We start from the raw sequence: 17,242 nt of genomic DNA, 5'->3' as shown, positions 1-17,242 counted from the left end.
CGTAAAGAGGATTCTCTCCTCTAGTGATAAATTTTATTTTTTTATTTTTTTGATATGATTTACTATTTTTTTTCATTTTTTGAGAGAGCATTTTCTGAAATGTTAAAATATTGACTTATAATATTTTGAGATTATAACATATTATAACTAATCAAAACACTCAAAAATTTATATAATGATGATATTGAATTTGAGATCTATAAAAGGGTATTTTTAGTTTTTTTTTTAAAATTGAGTTTTGATAGAGAAATGAGATTTGACCAAAACAAATTTTTGTATCACAAACGGTGACACAGATATGTGCTTTTACCCACTCTCTCATCGGGTAGATCATAGGTTACGATAAAAATTTTGCAATCATAATTGGCCACACTTTATTGCTGTAGAAGTGAAGATTTGTGGGTGTCATCCCCACCCTAGTTTTACCTTCTCCTTGGAGGGTTTCAGGGTAACCAAAATCTTTTGTGTTATATGTTGATTTACTTTATGCTATAGATGTGATGCATGTTTACATATTTTACTTTACATGTTAAGTTATGAGATGGATGTGTTAGCATGAATGCTAATGATACTACATTGGGGGAGTATCCTAAGAATTGAAGAGTATTGATATGTTGCATTCATGACTATATTTTTCACTAATGTCAACATAGAAGTAATTCTGTAAAAATTGGAAGAATAGCAGTCAGAGATCTTATGATGCGTAGTAGCTGAGGAAGTTTTATATAATGTGCAATCGAGGACATAATCTTGAGGTTGTCCTAATGATATGGTTAAGAGGACTGAGTCTGAGTCAATAGTGTATAGAAGCAATGCAAAAACAGAGCACTGGAAAACAAACTTCTAATGATCTATCGCTATCTTTCTTCTTAGATGTAATGAAGAGATGCAAAATTACACAGTGATAGAGGAAAATTATATGATAATGCAAGCGTGTGCGCAAGATGTGGTTTCACACGTGTGAAGTTTTGTATAGACTATGAGCCGATAGTGCTATTGTAATTGTGAATTAATTAATTATCTTATTTTATTAATTGAGAAAGCCTTAAGGCCAACTCAAGGAATTATTATGAAGATACGGTATAAAGGAAAGTTATTTTCCTTATTTGAAAAGTATCTTGTAGAAGAAGTTCAAGTGGAATGTGAAGTATTAGCTCGTTGTACAAGAAGGAGAAGAATGCTTACTAAATGTGTGTAAGCAATCCAAGGGATCATTGGATGTGCAGTATGAGATCTAGTTACAAGATTTGAAGGATAAAAGGTTCAGTTGATAGGATGGAGATAGAGGAAGGAAGTACATTTCAGTTCTATTGTTTTGCAAGGAATAATACAAATATCATTTGGATAGTGGGTTCTTTGATCTCAACCTTGACGTTGTTTGGGCAATGGGTCTAGCTATCCTCCACAACTCCTAATAGGGTTAGAATCTCCTAACAAGGATTGAAAGTCTCCTAACATGGACTCATATGTACTGAATGTTGTAATAGACTCCTAATAGGGTCTGTCCTCTAACAAAGAATATTTATATTAGTACATCTTCTTGTGGGTACCATCCCCACTAGGGTTTTCCCTCTTATCAAGGGTTTCCCTAGTTAACATATCTAGTGTTAATTATGGATGAGTATCTTGTTGTGGTTTCAGTTTATATTACTCACATGGTTAAGTTTGTTTAAGGTTAATGATTTTCTAATAGTTGGATAACTTATTCACCTCCCCCCCTGATCCCCTCTCAGTTATATCAATGGACTATATATTCTTATAATTGGTATCAGAGCATCAGGTCCTTGATGATAAGGCTTAAAAGCTTTGCGAGATCAATGGTGAATATGTTTAGGAAGGATAGTCCAAGATTCAATGGAGCCAACTATGATAGCTTGAAGGAAAAGATGAAGATTAATCTGTTATGCATGGGTCCAAGATATTGGATTTTGATGAAAGCTAATAAGGCCATTGTTGAAGAATCAAAGCTAGAGGAATGCAGCATGGGAGAAAGAGATATGTTCATGTGTAACATGAGAGCCAAAGAAGCCCTACTGTCAGCTCTTCCAAAGAATGAATACAATCAGGTAAAGACATTTCAAACTTCTCATGAAATTTGGAAAGCATTAGAAGTTACTTTTGAAGGTGATGATCATGTAAAAAGAATGAGATTTTAAAATTGGATTTGTGCATTTCAAGATGCTAAGATGATGGAAGATGAATCCATAAGAAGTCTCAGAAAATGTTGTAGGTATTAGGTCTCTTAGTGGAACTAAACAAGATGATGAGGTTATATGGAAGATATTAAAAATTTTAACACCACCATTCATGGAAACAACTCAAATGATTCAGCTAGTAATGCCCTACACCCAAGATTTCACAAAGGAAACATTGCTTGGAAGGTTAGAGTCTGTAGAAGAAGAATTGAGATAGTCTAGAGAATTAGCCAGAGTTGAGATAGCTCTAAGTTCTTTGAACATTCGATCTAATTTGTCAAGAAGTGCAAGTGCAAGAGGAGACTTTTCTAGTAGTAGAAGATCTGAAGTAGATAAGAAGATTGAAGAAGGAATAGCCCTTCTGGTAAGAAGAGACAAAGATGGTAAGAAAATATTTAAGTTTTGGGCTTGTGATGAATATGGTCATTATTCATCATTAAATGTCCTAAAAGAGAGAAAACATTTAGAGGAAAATTTAAGCCTAGAAGAGATAAAGATAGAAACTTTTTATATGCTAATGAGGACAAAGAATCTGATGAAAGTGATGATGAATTAGGATTTGTGGGTATCAAGGAAGATGATCTTGATAGAGAAATGAGGGAGGAGAGAGCTCTAGTTACCCAAGTTGAGAAGAAATCATATTGGATAATTGATAGTGGATGTTCACATCACATGACTGGTGATATGAACAAATTTTTTAAGTTTAGATATCATGATGGAGGTATTGTTAGAGTTGGTAACAATGTGGCCTATCATATTATAGGGATGGGATCTATTACTCTTGATGATAAAACTAACATTGATGATGTTTACTTTCTTGATAGTTTGAAACATAATTTCTTAAGTGTTGGACAATTGGTAGACAAGGGATAGCTATTGTAGTTCAAAGAGAAGAAATACATTATCAAAGACAAAGATGGTAGGCTGATTAGTACTGGAACCAGATCTAGAGGTAATATATTTTAGTTGAATCCTATTGAAATGACATGTTTGGTTGCAAAGGTTAATAATAGCTCATTATGGCATAGAAGGTTTTGATAAGTAGGAGATGATTTCCACAGCTAGTCAAATTTTGATGTGAATATCAAGATTTAACTGTGTGATTTTTGAGTCAAACTCGATGACCCATGTTTCATGAGTAGTGATTCAACATGAATCCATCTCTCATGAGAATAAATGGAACACTTAGCACTCATTGGATCTAGGTGATGCTCACAGGGGTGAAGCATCACCTAGATCCAATGAGTGCTAAGTGTTCCATTTATTCTCATGAGAGATGGATTCATGTTGAATCACTACTCATGAAACATGGGTCATCGAGTTTGACTCAAAAATCACACAGTTAAATCCTGATATTCACATCAAAATCGAAGGTTTTGTCATATAAACTTTGATAATATTGTGAAAGTTTGCAATACATTTGTAGTAAGAGATTTGCCTAAGATCATTAAGCCTACTAATGTTATATGGAAGGAATGTATTTTGGCTAAGAAGAGAATAGTGTCTTTTCCTTGCAAGAAGTTCTCTACTATAGAGAATTTGGAGATTGTTCACATAGATTTGAGTGGTCCTGCAAGAACTAAAGGATTCTATTGTGAAAGGTACTTTATGATTTTTGTTGATGATTTCACTAGGATGATGTGGGTAGCATTTCTTAAAGAGAAGTATGAAGCTTTTGAGAAATTTAAGATATTCAAGAATAGAGTTGAAAATGAATCTAGTGTCAAGACTAAATGTTTGAGATCAGACAAAGGAGGATAGTTCACCTGTAGAGAGTTCAACATGTTCTATGAAGAGAATGGAATCAAAAGACAATTATCTTCACCTAGAACACTTGAACAGAATGTGATTGCTAAAAGAAGGAATAAGTTAGTAGCAGAAGCAACAAGAGCAAGGTTATTTGAGAATGATGTTTTAGAGAAAATTTGGAGAGTAGCAATTAATATTGCAGTATATACTTTGAACAAAGTATAGATCAGAAAAGGTATGAGCAAGACACCCTATGAGTTAGGGTTTGGTCACTCACCATCAGTCAAGTATTTCAAAATATTTGGAAGTAAGTGTTACATAAAGAGAGATGATGATATTGGCAAGTTTGATCCTAGAAGCAATGAAGGTATGTTTCTTGGTTACTCAATGAAAAGTAAAGCATATGTATGTTTCAACTACAGAAGTGAGACAATAGTTGAGTGCACAAATGTAAGGATTGACGAAAAGTTTGGTACTAAAGAGAAGATGGTACATTATAATTCTAATCAAGAAGAGGATAATTCTAGAATTGTTAGATAGAATGCTAAAGTTCTTTTTGAGACTAACAATAACTTGTAGAATGATGTATCTATTGAGCATAGAGAAGAACATAGATCTAGACCTAGAGAAGAGATAAGAGTTGAGATGTCAACTCCTACTTCCAGCAAAAACATGACAAAGAATCATCCTCTAGAGTAGATAATTGGGAGCAAGGATAAAGGTGTGATGATAAGGAATAGAGTGAATTGGAAATTATGTCTAATTTCTCTTGGTAGAACCTAAAACATGTGTCACCCTTTTACAAACGAAAATGCTAACATAAAAAAAAAGTGTTAAATTTCAACAATGTAAAAGTCATATTTTTGTTTTGAATTTTAAGTTGGTGTAAACTGATGAAATGTGTATAAAAGGATAAAGTTTATGTATGTTATTTTTTAAAAATTTAAAAGAATAAAAATAGTATGTTTTTATAATTTTCAATGACCTTTCTTTACAGTGTTAAAAATTGAGCAAATTAGAGGTTATAGTTCCCACCATAGAAATAACTACAAATAAATGTATTTTCATCTAAATTTGAAGTACGTTCTTGATGACGTATGTAGCTAGAACTATCAAAAATAAATTTTCAAAAATATAGTATATTTTGTTTGTTATTGCTATTTAAAGTTGAACTTTTCATAATTTAACGGTTTTTCATTCCCACCATCTTTTCCCTAGTAAATCTATCTTAACCATCACAAATGTCATATATTATTGAAGAGGAATCTTAGCTCTAAAACAATTCATCATTTTAAATTTTTTCATTATCGTCTACTAATTTTTATATTTTTCTGAATGTGCATCATCTTCAATGTTGAAATACCTACTTGCATTGGTTTGCAATTATTGTAATCGATATTGTGTCACCTATTAAAATAAAATTATATTGGCATAGTTCTAACTACAAGTTCTATATATAGTGGTATTTGAAAATTTTTTGAAACCCTAATTCTGATGATGAAATTGGCCTATGAAGTGTTAAGCTCATTAGAATTACAAAAATCATGAAAGAAAGTGCCACATCAGATGACACATAGAAAGTTTTGGCTAGATCCAATCTGACCGTACCCGATCTGGTTGGATCCGTACCACCCAAAAGTTGTCTGCTCATAGTCACATGTGCAAGCACCTTTGAACAACAAAATAGGATTTTTATTTGAAATGTAAATTTTTTAATTTTTTAATTGTTATATTTAATTCTATAAAATATTTTTTTTAATTTTAACAGTACAGTTTTGATTTTAAATTGTTATATTTAATTCAATAAACTAGGTTTTTTATTTTAAAGGTAAAGTTTAATTTTTTTAATTATTATATTTAATTCATAATTGCATTTGTAATAGTAATAAGGTCAAGTTTTACATGAAATTTTATTGAAGAAATATTTAGAAATTAGATTTTTAAAAGTTATTTTTTTATTGAAATTGAATAATTAAATTTATTGTTTATTTAAAATTTATTAATTAATTTGATTTTAAAAAATTATTAGAATGAATTTAGGTATTTTAAAATATTATGAAAACTATTAAAATTATTAAATAGTTAAATTATTTAATTTATTTAATATATTTAATAAATTGTTTAATCTAAATTTAGCAATGCTTTAATACAACTACTTGTCTGAAGATTTTGCTGTGTTATAGACAATCGAATATAATAAGGTTCTAAAGTTGAAAGTTTTGGTCTAAATTGTCTATGATCTACTAGTATTTATGTAATTGAATTTGGAAGTCTTTTGTATGTAGACAATATCAAGCTCTCTATTTAGATTTTTATACAATGGGGAATAAAGAAAAAAATCACAAAGATATGATTGAGTCAAAGATGACTAGAAGAAAGGATGCACAAAACGTAATATAGAGCCACCAATTGAAGATCCATTAATTGAAGTTGAAGAAGATCATGTTGAAGTTCCAAAAAGTCATAGGACATTTTGAAAATATGGTCTATGTTTGGAAAATTTGGTGGAGATGGACGAAGACTCTCTTTTAAGAGAAATTGAACCATCTGAACATGTGATGCTTGAAAGTATAATTAAGCTACATCTAAAAAATATGTGGGAGGAATTTTTTGAAAACAAACCTCTGATTGGTAAAGCACAATTATTTTTTAGATTATTTAGGAAAGAGAATTGAGTCCTATCCTAGAGTTGTTAGGTGTGAGCAATAAGAAAAGCTCAGAAGATAATGTGCCAACAAAAATAGTTTAGAATTTGAGAGATGCGTTAAATGCTATTGATAAAAGAATTCGAGTGGTTGATTTAAGTGTTGCATGGAGAGCATTGATGACAATGATTATGTAAAAGGACTTGTCACAAAAAAACCAAATTTGAGCATTTGAAATGCTCAATCTATCTAGAAGAACTGTTCAAAGATACATAAAAAGGAGAAATCTGGTTGATGAGAACATTGAAAAGAATTGGGCTAATATTTGTCAACTTTCTTGAAAGGATAGAATTTTTGAAGATGTTAGAACATAGGTTGTTGAATATTGGACCAGCCACTCACATGTTTCTTCCAATAGAAGAGACACTATATAGATAAAAGATGAAGAGAAAAGTATGAAAATAGCAAATCCAAAACACTTTGTAGACACAACACAAGGTGAATTATTTGAAGCTTTCAAAAAATAATTTTCAAATGTGAAAATTTTCCAAAGAATGTTTGAGAGGCTGTACCCATGTTTTGTATGAATAAATAAGGTATATGAAATTTTTTGTTGTTGAAATCATGTTGAGTTTCATCTTTATTTGCAATATTTTAGAAAATCTATGGCAACACTTAAGCCAAATGTGATAATTCCTAGAAGTACAACACAATTTGTCAAGTCTTTGTTATGTAATAATGTTGAAGAGTCAAATAAATTCAATGTACAATGCATAAAAAATGCATGTACAAGTTGTGGAGAGTTGCAAAAGTTTCCACATGAAATGGACAATATTACATCAATGTTTCAACACCAGTTGTATGGAATAGATTTGAGTATGAGATGTATCGAACAAGGAATGCAGAAGAATTAAAAATAAATAAAAAATTGAAGGAGAGCAATTTCCATATGGTTAGTTTATGGATAAATTCAAAACTATTATTTATCCACACATCTAGCATTGTCATTGTGCAAGATGGCAAGCCAAACAGTTTCGAGATTAATTTTTTTTTTTCCACGAGGATGTATTCTATCAATTTGTAGCCTTCTCTGAAAACTACACTTTTTCCCCTCAATCTGAAATTCAAGTAAAATATTATCACTCAGATCAAATTGTAATTTTTGTACAATTTTCCTATAGGCATGTACAATTTGAGGTGGATGGGGTAGAAAGTATCGATCCAGATGAACACATTATCATCAAGGAGGTCTATTTTTATCTTAGTGATGATAGGGTTCATGATAGGAGCTATGTAGCTCATTATTTTGGAATGTTCTTTGATTATCTCGCAAATCATGGGATAAATGCTTTAGAACATTGGATTTGGTCTGATGGTTGTGCTAGTACGTGTATTTGAAATTTAAACTTTAAAAATTCATGCACATATTTAATTAACTCAACAATTAATTATATATAGATTTGATTACTCAAATTTATTTTATTTTTTTCCTAAGGCAATTTAAGTTTGCAAAAGCATTCAATTGGCTTGCAACACAACATGTGAGACAAAATGTTAAGTTGCTTTGGAACTTCTTTAAAAGTGGTCATGGAAAAGGAGAGCATGATGGAGAAGGAGCATGTTTAAACTATGCACTTCGCCAACATGAACTTTCAGGTATAATATTGTTATGTGCTAATCAAATTTGACGTATATGACCATCTGCTAGATAGTTCTTTTATATTTTGTTAAAATTGATATAATTTTCTTTCCTATATAGGTGCAAATATCATTTTTCTCTTCATGATACAACACATAATAAACATTTTTTTAGGAAGTGAAAGGTAAGATTTCCATTTTTCTTTAACATGATTACTTTAATATTTTGATTATTAACATAGATACTAACCAATTTAATGTGTTACAGATATTGATCGATCAAATCCTTACAATAGTCAACCCATTGTTCAAATTAGAAGATTGCATCAATTGATGACTACTGGACAACACAAACCTCTAGTAATTCAAGTAAGAGAAAAATCATGTTTTTGTGATGTTTGCATTTAAAACAATGCAATGGGTCAATGTGAGAATATTGTGACTGGCTATGTCTTTGAATGGACGTGGACAAACATAATCAGAAGTAACCCTTATGAAGATGACAATGACATAGACATTCATAATCCTATGTATTCAGTTGATTATGAATGTGGTTTTGATTTAATTGTTCTAGGTGAGTTTCTACAAACATGTTTCATTTTTATATTAATTTGTCTTCATATTTATTTATTTACAATTACCATTATTTTTGTACATTTGTAGTTGACATCTTTGTTGTGAATGCATATCCTCAAAATGTGGAAGGTGTGGATTATTATTTATTTAGATGCACAAAAGCGAAAATCAAGTTGACTAAACCATGTATAGATGATGATAACCAATCATATCTAATTGGTTCAGTTGTTATAGAAGGTATAGATTATCCTATTATGAGATGCATACAACTAATGAGAGAGTTGTTAGAATTATTTTAGAATAACTGAGAGCGGGGGGGGGGGGGGTTGAATCAGTTATTCAAGGTCCAATAAATTCCAATCCAAACTTTTTGTCAAATCCTTAATGGCATATAATTGAAATTATCATGCATGCAATAAAACATCACGAAAAGTAAACATGCATCACACCATAACACAAAGGATTTTGATGACCTAGAAACCCTCCAAGAATAAGAAGGTAAAACTAGGGTGGGGATGGCACCCACAAAATAATTATGCAATTTATTTCAACCACTTCTGATGGTCTGCCCTATTAAAGGCTTTACACACTATCAAATGTGACCTTGTTAAAGGATTTCTACACCCTGTTAGGAGTATACCCTGTTAGATGATTTAAGAACATTCAACTTAGAATGTCACCCTGTTAAAGGATTTACATAGGGCTATTAGGCCCACCCAAGTCCATGGGATTTATAGTCACCTTTTGAAAATAATCTTTTATCCCTCTCTAAGGATCTCATATCCTTCTCCTAAGGATCTCTTATTCTTCTCCTAAGGCTTATCCACCTAGCTATTAAGATAACCTAGCAATGCAGGATTTCAATGTCCAATACAATGGTAAGAAAGTATTAGAAGGTTTTTGACTTGATAAAGATTACAACTCTAACCTTGCAGATTTTAGATCACTTTTCAGCTCTTTTCTTTGCTTGGCTTTTCTCCCTTGCAGTGCTGATAGCTTGTTCACCCTTAATCAAGACATGTCTCCTTGAGTTATTCCACTCATTATGCTAATGCACTCCATGGTCACTTGATCAACTCAGAATCTTGATGCTCTGTGCTTACTCCTCACTATGTCCTTCTTCACACTAGCCTTCTCTTGGCTTCGACCACACTTATGACCAACTCCCTCTCACACCCTTTTGATCTATGACCTATAAATCCTTATTAAGAAGTTTTGTTCTACATTTCCCGCTCAAGTCTTCCCACTCATCAATTTGAATTGATTAGAGAAAACAATATTGTTTTCCCTCCAAATTGTTTCTTCCAGAAACTTCATGATAGATCCATCAGAATTCATCTTGAATTGGTTTGCATGGCTTACATAAAATTTTGTGGCATTTACTCATCATCCTTATCATCCAACTTATTCACAAAATTTTATGTAACAAACTTATCGTTACTGATCTAGTGAATCTTTTGTCTTTGACAAATAATGTAGCAACTCAACATCATTGGTTTACTGATGCTTGACATCTTATGTATTACTTGGCTTCTACTTCATTTGCTGATGCTCAACACCTAAAGTCTTTTCCTAAGTTACTCGACACTTGAATAATCACTCAACACCTAAAATAATATGTATTACTCGACACCTAAAGGACTACTTGGCACACATTGAAGTTGAACTTTCTCAGCTTCAACTAAGAATTTTTTCGGCTCTTACTAGCTTGCTCGACTCTCTCAAATGAACTTGGTTAGGCTTTACAAATGACTTAGTTAAACCTTGCATCTTGAGTGTATCTGTGTGTGTCCATTCCCTATGTCTTAGAATATGTCATCGATACACTATTTCATCAATGGCTTAGCTGATCTTTATACTTCATTACAACATCATAACTTCAACCTTTCTCTAGGTGCTCTAGTTACATCTTATTGATTGCCACCTCCTTGTCAATCAACCAATTGATAGTATTTGGATCACTTAAGCAATTGTCATTCTTGCAAGTAGCAAGTTTAACATCAATGACAAAACAATGATTGGAAACATTCTTTACCAATTCCATCATTCTTCATTCATGATCTTTTCAATCATTTCCAGCAAGAGTGATAGATTAATTGTAAATAATTAGTTCTTTTCTATATTATTAAGAATACTAAATGAAGTATAAATCTTATTTTGTAGGCACCTATTATTAGAAAATGAAAATTAACCACAATGGTGTTCAATTTATTGAATACATGCTTAGCCAAAAAAAATTTCATTACAACCACTTGGTTTTAGCCACAAAGATTCAGTTTGGTATTATGCCAAAATAAGGATGTAGCAAACCAAAGTGGAGGTTAGATATCGAGGAGCATGAAAATTTGTTGGAGATTATTAAAGATAAAGAGGATCCCAACCACATGTATCACCAACTTCCTAATTGATAGATAGGTTTAATGATTCATAAAAATATTTCAAATTTATATATACATAAATTATTTTTCAATAGTTATACATGTTTTTGTTTGTTCAATATTTATACACTTTTACAAAACACCTAGAAAATGATGTAAGATGTATTTTCATTAATTTATAGAACATGTAAATTTATTACACATTAACAATTACCCAAAAAATAATGTATTTATTTCTATTTATATTTGCATTTGCTATACACTTTTACAACACAACTAGAAAATTATGTAACACATATTTTCATTAATTTATAGAGCACATAAATTTATTACACATTAACAATTATCTAAAAAATAATGTATTTATTTCTAAATTTACATTTACATTTTCTATACACTTTTACAACACACCTAGAAAATTATGTAACACATATTTTCATTAATTTATAGAACACAAATTTATTACACATTAACAATGATCTAAATAATAATGTATTTATTTCTAAATTTACATTTACATTTTCTATACACTTTTAGAACACACCTAGAAAATTATGTAACACATATTTTCATTAATTTATAGAACACATAAATTTAAATGTAAATATCAATATATCAACTACATATAAACATGGTCACATATCTCATGAAAAAATCATATATGTCAACAATAAATGTAAATGTTCACATAACTCATGAAAATATCAAATATGTTAACTATAGATGTAAATGGTCACATAACACATGAAAAATCAAATATGTCAACTATAAATGTAACAGTCACACAAATCATCAAAATATCATATATGTTTACTATAAATGCAAATGGTCAGATAACTTATGCTAATATGAAACATGTCAAATATGAGCATGTCGTAAATTTAAAATGTCCCATAGTTGTAAATCAAAATGATATCATCGTAAATCAATATCAAACATCATGTATATGAAATTTATGAATATTAAACATGATCATGTCATGCTCCACGATGTGATTGACTAAGATGAGATCGCGAACCTTGTGTCCAATATAAGAACAAATGTATCATGAGCATGTGTATAAATTCAATAAATAATAAAATAAGTACAATTAAATTTTCTTGTGACTCAGGATGACTAGGGTTGATAGTTGTCTCTCCATCTCCACCCTCACGAGTTGCAGATGTAGTCTATATGCAATAGAAGAAACAAATATGTCACGAGTTATACTTTACTAAAGTTTTAAATATAAGACTTGTAGGTTAAATTAAATAGACATGTTTGTAAATTTTTATCTGTGTCTCTTGCTACACAAGATGCATAGGTGTTTGAGAGTCACCATATGCCTACCTATCTCACTCAAGTTTGTATCACTAAAGGTCATATCTTTGATGTCAAGTGTAGGATCCATGAGCATATCTATGAAAAGTGAATGTTGTGGGGGGTAAGAACTTGCCTCGGTAGGGGGGCTACATTCTCCTCAACTGTGGTCTATGGTGGAGCTATAGTTGCAACATGTATGTCCTCCTGCCTTTGAGCACAATGTGCCTCTGATGTACTTCTGATGATACCACTCACATATGATGGCACCGCACTAAGTGATTGTTTGGTCAACAACTAAAAAGCTCAATAGGCTAAAAGTAGATCAATTGAAAAACATGTACTCATAGCCCTCAAGCGCTCTACTGAAGACTCCACAGAGATATATATTGGAGATGGGATGTCAACCTCATGATACATATCATCACCTAAAGACGATGCAATAGTGTGACCACTTGTAGATGCAGATTGTGACTGTGACATGTATTTGTGCACTCAGTCAGAAGATATCTCATGCACCTAGGTAGAAATAGTAGGAATCCTCTTGCACACATCTCTACGTGTATCACCTACCACTCTATCTCTAGCTACAACTAACTCCAAATGTTTTGGCATCACCAAAACATTTGGACCAGTCAATGCCCATTTATTAGTGGGCGCAAGAGCATCTGGGTGTTTGAATTTATCTGAGAACCTACCTTGACCTTGCCCAACATTCCCAAGTATATTACTGTAATCAACCTCTCTATGTAGATGAAATTTTGCAAATAATTGTTTGCAAAAATATAAGGGGAACTCATCCTTTTGGGGCCACATGTGATGTGCGGCGAACCAACAAGGGTACATGAAAGGTGCCACCAATGGATTAGTACACCTCATACCGCGGTACCCTCTAACCTTTTTCAATGATCAATAATGTGAGAACATGTCCTTGACACTCTTCACTAAGACCATCTCATCTATCTCCCTCCATCACAAACTACCACTGAAAGTATGGGATAGAGCGCTATGAAAAGTGTCCAAACTAACACTATCATAAGGGTTAAAACCCTTGATAGTGTGCATCATGCTAATTAGCACATCTCTAACTATAGTCATCTTATCCCTATGTTGTAGGGTAGGTGAAGCTTGTAGACTCTAATCAATAGTATCGAGTGCACTCTGTAAGCGCTGAATAGTATCACTGAATAATATCTCCCTATCTTGGCTACTAGTAGTTTATCTATGGGATGAACCACTACGTGGATGACCATGTACACTGGCCTCTCCAGAATCACTACCCCCTAATGCCATAATGATGAAAGATATAAACAAACAAAACTAGATAGATGATAATAGAGATTTGAACATGCATACATATACATATATACATGGATTATTATGTAAAATAATTGAATCAAAACACACTAAATGAATCTTGCCAAACAAACCTATTGTAAAACATATAAAGAAATGTTAACTAGATTTTTATTTTTTTTCAATAATAGGTACAAATCAAATTTAGATAACAAGTTTACGGATTATGGGGTTAGAGAGTAGTTTAGGGTTTAGAGAGATGGGGTTTAGGAGTTAAAGAGTAGTTTAGGGTTTATAGAGATGGGGTTTACACATTACAGAGTGGTTTAGGGTTTAGAGAGATAGGGTCTAGGAGTTAGAGAGAGATAAAGGGTTAAAAGTTTGAGATTTAGAAAGAGAGAGATGAGGTTAGGGTTGGGAGAGATGAAGTTATGTAAGCTCTATAGAGAGAGAGAATTTTAAAGGGATTATGGAGCTAGAGAGTGGTTTAGGGTTTAGAGAGATGCAGTTTAGGACTTAGAGAGCAGTTTAGGGTTTAGAGAGATGGGGTTTAGGACTTAGAGAGTGATTTAGGGTTTAAAGAGATGGGGTTTAGGAGTTAGAAGTAGCTTAGGGTTTAGAGTGATGGGGTTTAGAAGTTAGAGAGAGATAGAGGGTAGAGATGAAGTTATGTTAGGGATTATGGGTTAGGGTTGGGATAGATGAGGTTGTGTGTGTGTGTGTGTGTGTGTGTGTGTGTGTGTGTGTGTGTGTGTGTGTGTGTGTGTGTGTGTTTGAGAGAGAGAGAGAGAGAGAGAGAGAGAGAGAGAGAGAGAGAGAGAGAGAGAGAGAGAGAGAGAGAGAGCGAGAGAGAGAGAAATGAAGTTATGTAAGAGAGAAAGATAGATGATATGGGAGAGATGAAGTTATATTTGGGATTAAGTGGGGTTAGAGAATGCTTTAGGGTTTAGAGAGATGGGGTTTAGGAGTTAGAGAGCATTTTAGGGTTTAGAGAGATGGAGTTTACAAGTTATAGAGAAATTTAGGGTTTAGAGAGATGGGGTCTAGGAGTTAGAGAGAGAAAAAGGGTTAAAAGTTTGAGATTTAGAAAGAGAGATAAGCTTAGGGTTGGGAGAGATGAAGTTATGTAAGTTCTATAAAGAGAGAATTTTAAAGGGATTATGGGGTTAGAGAGCAGTTTATGGTTTAGAGAGATGCAGTTTAGGACTTAGAGAGTGGTTTAGGATTTAGATGGATGGGATTTAGGACTTAGAGAGTGATTTAAAGTTTAAAGAAATGGGGTTTAGGAGTTAGAGAGTGGTTTAGGGTTTAGAGCAATGGGGTTTAGGAGTTAGAGAGAGATAGAGGTAAGAGATGAAGTTATGTTAGGGATTATGGGTTAGGGTTTGGATAGATGAGGTTGTGTGTGTGTGTGTGTGTGTGTGTGTGTGTGTGTGTGTGTGTGAGAGAGAGAGAGAGAGAGAGAGAGAGAGAGAGAGAGAGAGAGAGAGAGAATCCATCAAGTATGTACTGAGTCATTGAGTACTCTTGGTATTTTGGTATTTTTATTAAATAGTGTCTTTGGACACTTGAGCTGATTGAAAGAGTTCGAAGAAGTATAATTGTGTACTGGTATTGATACCTTTGACATTGATGTCAATGGGGGAGAGAATGTGTGCATGAAAAATATCTCCTAGGCGATGGGGAGAGAAAATATAAGAGAAGCACTTCCTGAGTTGTCAATGGGGGAGTCTTATTTCTTTAGGGAGATTTAGAAAGATTTATGTAAGTACGTAGAAAACTATGTGCATGTGCAAAAAAATATGTTAGTGCATAGAAGGATATCTCTATGGGAAAGATATGTAGCTAGAAAAGTGTTGTAAGTTTTTCACTATGAATAGCTATTGACAATAGCCAGAAGATTTTAGATTGATGAAGAGGATTTGAAAATATGACAGCAGGAGTAGCAGAGTATAGTTTGGTATTCTTGGGACTTAGATTTTTTTCATCTATGTTACCATCAATGCCAAAGGGGGATATTATTAGCATGAATAGTGATGATACTACATTGGGGGAGTATTCTAAGCATTGAAGAGTATTGATATGATGCATTCATGACTATATTTGTCATTGATGTCAACATAGCAATAATTTTGTAAAAACTGGAAGAATAGCAGTTAGAGATCTTATGATGCACAATAGCTAATGAAGTTTTAGATGATGTGCAGTGGAGAAAATGTTTTGAAGGTTTTCCTAATGATGTGCTTAAGAGGAATAAATCTGACTCAATGGTGTATGGAAGTTACACTTGATTTACTAGAAGTAGTGTAGAAACAGAGAACTGGAAAATAAAATTATATGATTTATCGTTATCTTTCTTCTAAGATGTAATGAAGAGATGTGCAAGTATACAATGATAGAGGATAGTCGTATGATGACACCAACGTGTGTGCAAGATGTGGTTTCACATGTGTGAAGTTTTGTATAGACTGTGAGCTAACGGTGCTACTATAATTGTGAATTAATTAATTATCTTATTTTAATTAATTGGGAAACCCTCAAGGCCAACTCAAGGAATTATTATGAAGATAGGGTATAAAAAGAAGTTATTTTCCTTATTTGAAAAGTATCTTGTAGAAGAAGATCAATTAGAATGCAAAGTATTAGTGCGTAATACAAGAAGGAGTTGAATGCTTATTGAATGCACGTAAGTGATCCAAGGGATCATTGGATGCACAGTATGAGATTTGGTTACAAGATCTACAGGAGCAAAAGTCTAGTTGACAGGATAGAGATAGAGGAAGGAAGTACATTTCAGTTCTATTACTCTGCAAAGAATAATAAATATATCACTTGGAAAGTGGGTTCTTTGATCTTAACCTTGAAGTTGTTTGGGCAGTGGGTCCAACTGTCTTCAACAACGAATATGTATTGAATGTTTTAACAAACTCCTAACAAGGTCTATCCTCTAACAAGGAATATTTATATTAGTACATGATCTTGTGGGTACCATCCCCACTAAGGTTTTCCCTCTGATCAAGGGTTTTCCTAGTTAACATATTTGGTGTTAATTGTGTATGAGAATCTTGTTCTGGTTTTAGTTTATATCACTCACATGATTAAGTTTTTTAAGGTTAATGATTGTGATAATAGTTGGATAACTAATTCAAATAAGAAATATTATGATGGCTAATGCTAGCACTAAACATAAATTGACAATTGTTTAGCTACCAAATATTGCACAATTTCTCTAAATTTTTTAAAATAATCTGTCACTAATTTTGTTTGATTTCAATTTTAAAAATAAACTTTCCCACAATATTTTGTATACCTTTTCCCCATATTTCCAACTCCATCTATTCTGAAAATTTTTGAAACCAAGTTTCCATGGAACTTTAGAATATACATTTCACCCCCCTGCATATTCAACTACACAATATAATGTTGTGTATAAATCTTGCTACTAGCACCAAAAAAAAAATTATAT

The sequence above is a fragment of the Cupressus sempervirens genome, chromosome 3, assembly GCF_028749045.1.
Source record: "Cupressus sempervirens isolate cs-2001-9-10 chromosome 3, ASM2874904v1, whole genome shotgun sequence".
NCBI classification, from domain to species: Eukaryota; Viridiplantae; Streptophyta; class Pinopsida; order Cupressales; family Cupressaceae; genus Cupressus; species Cupressus sempervirens.
This window is presented reverse-complemented; position numbering follows the sequence as displayed.